We start from the raw sequence: 9,541 nt of genomic DNA, 5'->3' as shown, positions 1-9,541 counted from the left end.
AAGATGATCTCCCTTTGAAGAATTTGAAGACATTCCATCGTGAACTAAATTTCACAAAGTTACAATACATTTAATATGAACCTTTCCAAAACCCAGAAACTAAACAGGGACCTTAAGCCTAATGCTCTGCCAACCAAGCCATTTGAGCCTCTGAGAAAACGTTTTGTTTTCAATTGAATTATGTTCTATATTTTTCTCAGGACATTTTGAACAATCTGGCAATTTTCAGGCAGCATGGAAATTCTAATAGACTAAGAAAAAACAAAACAAAACCGAAAGACTTTTTAAACTTTCATCAATCACATTGTTTTGGTTACCAAGCATATCCAATATTGGATTTCAAGTAGGGATGTTGAGATTTTCAGTGCATCAGTCCTTGCTGGTGGTTTTAAAGCCTACTAAAAACGTTTTGGGATGGATTTAGAAATGGGTACTTTTAATCATGTACTTTCCTGAATGAGGAGCATCCCTATCAATTTACGAAAGAAAAAGGAGACTTCCAAAATAGTTATCGGTTGTTTTATATCCAAAGAAGAACATGCCGAAACCCGGGATCAAACCAGGGACCTTTAGATCTTCAGTCTAACGCTCTTCCAACTGAGCTATTTCGGCCTGTGCTGCTAGTTGTGGAGGTCACTGTTTTGGGAATTTGAAGATGTTCCACATCATAGAAATGCAAAGACATTGTGAATACAATTACAAGAATAACAAAAATTTCCAAACCGGAAGTAAATTTTTTAAACGTGTTGTGTTGTATTTTTGTACATGTGAAAAGATGCCGAAACCAGGGATCGAACCAGGGACTTTTAGATCTTCAGTCTAACGCTCTCCCAACTGGGCTATTTCGGCGTGTGCTGCTAGTTGTGGAGGTCACTGTTTTGGGAATTTGAAGATGTTCCACATCATAGAAATGCAAAGACATTGTGAATACAATTACAAGAATAACAAAAATTTCCAAACCGGAAGTAAAGTTTTTAAACGTGTGGTATTTTTGTACATTTATATGGTGTGAAAAGATGCCGAAACCTGGGATCGAACCAGGGACCTTTAGATCTTCAGTCTAACGCTCTCCCAACTGAGCTATTTCGGCCTCCTCTAACAGTAAGCGTGGACACTTTTTTAAAAAATTGAAGACACAACAACAGCATAGAAATCCAACTGCATTACAAACCAGAGTCCTCTCCAGCACAAGAAAATTTCCAATTACTTCACAGGAAGCTACATTTCTTTAAATTAGTTGATAAGTATCAATATACTAGCAAGATAAAGCTTAACATTGAAGCAAGGACCTTTAGAGCTTCAGCGAGACCATGGCAAAACCTAGAGATGAGCCAGGTACTTCAAGATCTTCAGTGTAAAGCTCTGCATACTGAGCAAGGACCTGTAGAGCTTCAGTGAGACCATTGCAAAACCTAGAGATGTGCCAGATACTTCAAGATCTGCAGTGTAAAGCTCTCCACACTGAACTATTTTAGCTTGACGAGAGTGAAAAGATGATCTCCCTTTGAAGAATTTGAAGACATTCCATCGTGAACTAAATTTCACAAAGTTACAATACATTTAATATGAACCTTTCCAAAACCCAGAAACTAAACAGGGACCTTAAGCCTAATGCTCTGCCAACCAAGCCATTTGAGCCTCTGAGAAAACGTTTTGTTTTCAATTGAATTATGTTCTATATTTTTCTCAGGACATTTTGAACAATCTGGCAATTTTCAGGCAGAATGGAAATTCTAATAGACTAAGAAAAAACAAAACAAAACCGAAAGACTTTTTAAACTTTCATCAATCACATTGTTTTGGTTACCAAGCATATCCAATATTGGATTTCAAGTAGGGATGTTGAGATTTTCAGTGCATCAGTCCTTGCTGGTGGTTTTAAAGCCTACTAAAAACGTTTTGGGATGGATTTAGAAATGGGTACTTTTAATCATGTACTTTCCTGAATGAGGAGCATCCCTATCAATTTACGAAAGAAAAAGGAGACTTCCAAAATAGTTATCGGTTGTTTTATATCCAAAGAAGAACATGCCGAAACCCGGAATCGACCGAGGGACCTTTAGATCTTCAGTCTAACGCTCTCCTAACTGAGCTATTTCGGCCTGTGCTGCTTGTTGTGGAGGTCACTGTTTTGGGAATTTGAAGATGTTCCACATCATAGAAATGCAAAGACATTGTGAATACAATTACAAGAATAACAAAATTTTCCAAACCGGAAGTAAATTTTTTAAACGTGTTGTGTTGTATTTTTGTACATTTATATGGTGTGAAAAGATGCTGAAACCCGGGATCAGACCAGGGACCTTTAGATCTTCAGTCTAACGCTCTCCCAACTGAGCTATTTCGGCCTCCTCTAAGAGTAAGCGTGGACACTTTTTTAAAAAATTGAAGACACAACAACAGCATAGAAATCCAACTGCATTACAAACCGGAGTCCTCTCCAGCACAAGAAAATTTCCAATTACTTCACAGGAAGCTACATTTCTTTAAATTAGTTGATAAGTATCAATATACTAGCAAGATAAAGCTTAACATTGAAGCAAGGACCTGTAGAGCTTCAGTGAGACCATTGCAAAACCTAGAGATGTGCCAGATACTTCAAGATCTTCAGTGTAAAGCTCTCCACACTGAACTATTTTAGCTTCACGAGAGTGAAAAGATGATCTCCCTTTGAAGAATTTGAAGACACTCCATCGTGAACTAAATTTCACAAAGTTACAATACATTTAATATGAACCTTTCCAAAACCTAGGAACTAAACAGGGACCTTAAGCCTAATGCTCTGCCAACCAAGCCATTTGAGCCTCTGAGAAAACGTTTTGTTTTCAATTGAATTATGTTCTATATTTTTCTCAGGACATTTTGAACAATCTGGCAATTTTCAGGCAGCATGGAAATTCTAATAGACTAAGAAAAAACAAAACAAAACCGAAAGACTTTTTAAACTTTCATCAATCACATTGTTTTGGTTACCAAGCATATCCAATATTGGATTTCAAGTAGGGATATTGAGATTTTCAGTGCATCAGTCCTTGCTGGTGGTTTTAAAGCCTACTGAAAACGTTTTGGGATGGATTTAGAAATGGGTACTTTTAATCATGTACTTTCCTGAATGAGGAGCATCCCTATCAATTTACGAAAAAATAAGGAGACTTCCAAAATAGTTATCGGTTGTTTTATATCCAAAGAAGAACATGCCGATAACCGGAATCGAACCAGGGACCTTTAGATCTTCAGTCTAACGCTCTCCCAACTGAGCTATTTCGGCCTGTGCTGCTTGTTGTGGAGGTCACTGTTTTGGGAATTTGAAGATGTTCCACATCATAGAAATGCAAAGACATTGTGAATACAATTACAAGAATAACAAAATTTTCCAAACCGGAAGTAAATTTTTTAAACGTGTTGTGTTGTATTTTTGTACATTTATATGGTGTGAAAAGATGCTGAAGCCCGGGATCGAACCAGGGACCTTTAGATCTTCAGTCTAACGCTCTCCCAACTGAGCTATTTCGGCCTCCTCTAACAGTAAGCGTGGACACTTTTTTAAAAAATTGAAGACACAACAACAGCATAGAAATCCAACTGCATTACAAACCAGAGTCCTCTCCAGCACAAGAAATTTTCCAATTACTTCACAGGAAGCTACATTTCTTTAAATTAGTTGATAAGCATCAATATACTAGCAAGATAAAGCTTAACATTGAAGCAAGGACCTTTAGAGCTTCAGCGAGACCATGGCAAAACCTAGAGATGAGCCAGGTACTTCAAGATCTTCAGTGTAAAGCTCTGCATACTGAGCAAGGACCTGTAGAGCTTCAGCGAGACCATTGCAAAACCTAGAGATGTGCCAGATACTTCAAGATCTTCTGTGTAAAGCTCTCCACACTGAACTATTTTAGCTTGACGAGAGTGAAAAGATGATCTCCCTTTGAAGAATTTGAAGACATTCCATCGTGAACTAAATTTCACAAAGTTACAATACATTTAATATGAACCTTTCCAAAACCCAGAAACTAAACAGGGACCTTAAGCCTAATGCTCTGCCAACCAAGCCATTTGAGCCTCTGAGAAAACGTTTTGTTTTCAATTGAATTATGTTCTATATTTTTCTCAGGACATTTTGAACAATCTGGCAATTTTCAGGCAGAATGGAAATTCTAATAGACTAAGAAAAAACAAAACAAAACCGAAAGACTTTTTAAACTTTCATCAATCACATTGTTTTGGTTACCAAGCATATCCAATATTGGATTTCAAGTAGGGATGTTGAGATTTTCAGTGCATCAGTCCTTGCTGGTGGTTTTAAAGCCTACTAAAAACGTTTTGGGATGGATTTAGAAATGGGTACTTTTAATCATGTACTTTCCTGAATGAGGAGCATCCCTATCAATTTACGAAAGAAAAAGGAGACTTCCAAAATAGTTATCGGTTGTTTTATATCCAAAGAAGAACATGCTGAAACACGGGATCGAACCAGGGACCTTTAGATCTTCAGTCTAACGCTCTCCCAACTGAGCTATTTCGGCCTGTGCTGCTAGTTGTGGAGGTCACTGTTTTGGGAATTTGAAGATGTTCCACATCATAGAAATGCAAAGACATTGTGAATACAATTACAAGAATAACAAAATTTTCCAAACCGGAAGTAAATTTTTTAAACGTGTTGTGTTGTATTTTTGTACATTTATATGGTGTGAAAAGATGCTGAAACCCGAGATTGAACCAGGGACCTTTAGATCTTCAGTCTAACGCTCTCCCAACTGAGCTATTTCGGCCTCCTCTAACAGTAAGCGTGGACACTTTTTTAAAAAATTGAAGACACAACAACAGCATAGAAATCCAACTGCATTACAAACCAGAGTCCTCTCCAGCACAAGAAATTTTCCAATTACTTCACAGGAAGCTACATTTCTTTAAATTAGTTGATAAGTATCAATATACTAGCAAGATAAAGCTTAACATTGAAGCAAGGACCTTTAGAGCTTCAGCGAGACCATGGCAAAACCTAGAGATGAGCCAGGTACTTCAAGATCTTCAGTGTAAAGCTCTGCATACTGAGCAAGGACCTGTAGAGCTTCAGCGAGACCATTGCAAAACCTAGAGATGTGCCAGATACTTCAAGATCTTCAGTGTAAAGCTCTCCACACTGAACTATTTTAGCTTGACGAGAGTGAAAAGATGATCTCCCTTTGAAGAATTTGAAGACATTCCATCGTGAACTAAATTTCACAAAGTTACAATACATTTAATATGAACCTTTCCAAAACCCAGAAACTAAACAGGGACCTTAAGCCTAATGCTCTGCCAACCAAGCCATTTGAGCCTCTGAGAAAATGTTTTGTTTTCAATTGAATTATGTTCTATATTTTTCTCAGGACATTTTGAACAATCTGGCAATTTTCAGGCAGCATGGAAATTCTAATAGACTAAGAAAAAACAAAACAAAACCGAAAGACTTTTTAAACTTTCATCAATCACATTGTTTTGGTTACCAAGCATATCCAATATTGGATTTCAAGTAGGGATGTTGAGATTTTCAGTGCATCAGTCCTTGCTGGTGGTTTTAAAGCCTACTAAAAACATTTTGGGATGGATTTAGAAATGGGTACTTTTAATCATGTACTTTCCTGAATGAGGAGCATCCCTATCAATTTACGAAAGAAAAAGGAGACTTCCAAAATAGCTATCGGTTGTTTTATATCCAAAGAAGAACATGCCGAAACCCGGGATCGAAACAGGGACCTTTAGATCTTCAGTCTAACGCTCTCCCAACTGAGCTATTTCGGCCTGTGCTGCTAGTTGTGGAGGTCACTGTTTTGGGAATTTGAAGATGTTCCACATCATAGAAATGCAAAGACATTGTGAATACAATTACAAGAATAACAAAAATTTCCAAACCGGAAGTAAAGTTTTTAAACGTGTTGTGTTGTATTTTTGTACATGTGAAAAGATGCCGAAACCCGCGATCGAACCAGGGACCTTTAGATCTTCAGTCTAACGCTCTCCCAACTGAGCTATTTCGGCCTGTGCTGCTGGTTGTGGAGGTCACTGTTTTGGGAATTTGAAGATGTTCCACATCATAGAAATGCAAAGACATTGTGAATACAATTACAAGAATAACAAAAATTTCCAAACCGGAAGTAAATTTTTTAAACGTGTTGTGTTGTATTTTTGTACATGTGAAAAGATGCCGAAACCCGGGATCAAACCAGGGACCTTTAGATCTTCAGTCTAACGCTCTCCCAACTGAGCTATTTCGGCCTGTGCTGCTAGTTGTGGAGGTCACTGTTTTGGGAATTTGAAGATGTTCCACATCATAGAAATGCAAAGACATTGTGAATACAAATACAAGACTAACAAAAATTTCCAAACCAGAAGTAAATTTTTTAAACGTGTTGTGTTGTATTTTTGTACATGTGAAAAGATGCCAAAACCCGGGATCGAACCAGGGACCTTTAGATCTTCAGTCTAACGCTCTCCCAACTGAGCTATTTCGGCCTGTGCTGCTAGTTGTGGAGGTCACTGTTTTGGGAATTTGAAGATGTTCCACATCATAGAAATGCAAAGACATTGTGAATACAATTACAAGAATAACAAAAATTTCCAAACCGGAAGTAAAGTTTTTAAACGTGTTGTGTTGTATTTTTGTACATTTATATGGTGTGAAAGGATGCCGAAACCCGGGATAGAACCAGGGACCTTTAGATATTCAGTCTAACGCTCTCCCAACTGAGCTATTTCGGCCTGTGCTGCTAGTTATGGAGGTCACTGTTTTGGGAATTTGAAGATGTTCCACATCATAGAAATGCAAAGACATTGTGAATACAATTACAAGAATAACAAAAATTTCCAAACCGGAAGTAAAGTTTTTAAACGTGTTGTGTTTTTGTACATTTATATGGTGTGAAAAGATGCCGAAACCCGGGATCGAACCAGGGACCTTTAGATCTTCAGTCTAACGCTCTCCCAACTGAGCTATTTCGGCCTCCTCTAACAGTAAGTGTGGACACTTTTTTAAAAAATTGAAGACACAACAACAGCATAGAAATCCAACTGCATTACAAACCAGAGTCCTCTCCAGCACAAGAAAATTTCCAATTACTTCACAGGAAGCTACATTTCTTTAAATTAGTTGATAAGTATCAATATACTAGCAAGATAAAGCTTAACATTGAAGCAAGGACCTTTAGAGCTTCAGCGAGACCATGGCAAAACCTAGAGATGAGCCAGGTACTTCAAGATCTTCAGTGTAAAGCTCTGCATACTGAGCAAGGACCTGTAGAGCTTCAGCGAGACCATTGCAAAACCTAGAGATGTGCCAGATACTTCAAGATCTTCAGTGTAAAGCTCTCCACACTGAACTATTTTAGCTTGACGAGAGTGAAAAGATGATCTCCCTTTGAAGAATTTGAAGACATTTCATCGTGAACTAAATTTCACAAAGTTACAATACATTTAATATGAACCTTTCCAAAACCCAGAAACTAAACAGGGACCTTAAGCCTAATGCTCTGCCAACCAAGCCATTTGAGCCTCTGAGAAAACGTTTTGTTTTCAATTGAATTATGTTCTATATTTTTCTCAGGACATTTTGAACAATCTGGCAATTTTCAGGCAGAATGGAAATTCTAATAGACTAAGAAAAAACAAAACAAAACCGAAAGACTTTTTAAACTTTCATCAATCACATTGTTTTGGTTACCAAGCATATCCAATATTGGATTTCAAGTAGGGATGTTGAGATTTTCAGTGCATCAGTCCTTGCTGGTGGTTTTAAAGCCTACTAAAAACGTTTTGGGATGGATTTAGAAATGGGTACTTTTAATCATGTACTTTCCTGAATGAGGAGAATCCCTATCAATTTACGAAAGAAAAAGGAGACTTCCAAAATAGTTATCAGTTGTTTTATATCCAAAGAAGAACATGCCGAAACCCGGAATCGACCGAGGGACCTTTAGATCTTCAGTCTAACGCTCTCCTAACTGAGCTATTTCGGCCTGTGCTGCTTGTTGTGGAGGTCACTGTTTTGGGAATTTGAAGATGTTCCACATCATAGAAATGCAAAGACATTGTGAATACAATTACAAGAATAACAAAATTTTCCAAACCGGAAGTAAATTTTTTAAACGTGTTGTGTTGTATTTTTGTACATTTATATGGTGTGAAAAGATGCTGAAACCCGGGATCAGACCAGGGACCTTTAGATCTTCAGTCTAACGCTCTCCCAACTGAGCTATTTCGGCCTCCTCTAAGAGTAAGCGTGGACACTTTTTTAAAAAATTGAAGACACAACAACAGCATAGAAATCCAACTGCATTACAAACCGGAGTCCTCTCCAGCACAAGAAAATTTCCAATTACTTCACAGGAAGCTACATTTCTTTAAATTAGTTGATAAGTATCAATATACTAGCAAGATAAAGCTTAACATTGAAGCAAGGACCTGTAGAGCTTCAGTGAGACCATTGCAAAACCTAGAGATGTGCCAGATACTTCAAGATCTTCAGTGTAAAGCTCTCCACACTGAACTATTTTAGCTTCACGAGAGTGAAAAGATGATCTCCCTTTGAAGAATTTGAAGACACTCCATCGTGAACTAAATTTCACAAAGTTACAATACATTTAATATGAACCTTTCCAAAACCTAGGAACTAAACAGGGACCTTAAGCCTAATGCTCTGCCAACCAAGCCATTTGAGCCTCTGAGAAAACGTTTTGTTTTCAATTGAATTATGTTCCATATTTTTCTCAGGACATTTTGAACAATCTGGCAATTTTCAGGCAGCATGGAAATTCTAATAGACTAAGAAAAAACAAAACAAAACCGAAAGACTTTTTAAACTTTCATCAATCACATTGTTTTGGTTACCAAGCATATCCAATATTGGATTTCAAGTAGGGATATTGAGATTTTCAGTGCATCAGTCCTTGCTGGTGGTTTTAAAGCCTACTGAAAACGTTTTGGGATGGATTTAGAAATGGGTACTTTTAATCATGTACTTTCCTGAATGAGGAGCATCCCTATCAATTTACGAAAGAAAAAGGAGACTTCCAAAATAGTTATCGGTTGTTTTATATCCAAAGAAGAACATGCCGAAACCCGGAATCGAACCAGGGACCTTTAGATCTTCAGTCTAACGCTCTCCCAACTGAGCTATTTCGGCCTGTGCTGCTTGTTGTGGAGGTCACTGTTTTGGGAATTTGAAGATGTTCCACATCATAGAAATGCAAAGACATTGTGAATACAATTACAAGAATAACAAAATTTTCCAAACCGGAAGTAAATTTTTTAAACGTGTTGTATTTTTGTACATTTATATGGTGTGAAAAGATGCTGAAACCCGGGATCGAACCAGGGACCTTTAGATCTTCAGTCTAACGCTCTCCCAACTGAGCTATTTCGGCCTGTGCTGCTAGTTGTGGAGGTCACTGTTTTGGGAATTTGAAGATGTTCCACATCATAGAAATGCAAAGACATTGTGAATACAATTACAAGAATAACAAAAATTTCCAAACCGGAAGTAAAGTTTTTAAACGTGTTGTGT

The 9,541-nt window shown here is 37.6% G+C and overlaps 1 non-coding gene across 1 annotated transcript; it reads right to left on the bottom strand.

Moving 5' to 3' along the window:
• Positions 1-9,087: 9,087 nt before the first annotated feature.
• TRNAF-GAA (transfer RNA phenylalanine (anticodon GAA)) lies at positions 9,088-9,160 on the bottom strand. Its single transcript has one exon. It is a non-coding gene; the product is annotated as a tRNA-Phe (tRNA).
• Between the last annotated feature and the right edge of the window lie 381 nt (positions 9,161-9,541).

Source organism: Engystomops pustulosus, chromosome 1, assembly GCF_040894005.1.
Source record: "Engystomops pustulosus chromosome 1, aEngPut4.maternal, whole genome shotgun sequence".
In the NCBI taxonomy this organism is placed as follows: domain Eukaryota; kingdom Metazoa; phylum Chordata; class Amphibia; order Anura; family Leptodactylidae; genus Engystomops; species Engystomops pustulosus.
Note: the sequence above shows the minus strand (reverse complement) of the source record. Positions and strands in the feature narration are given on the sequence as shown.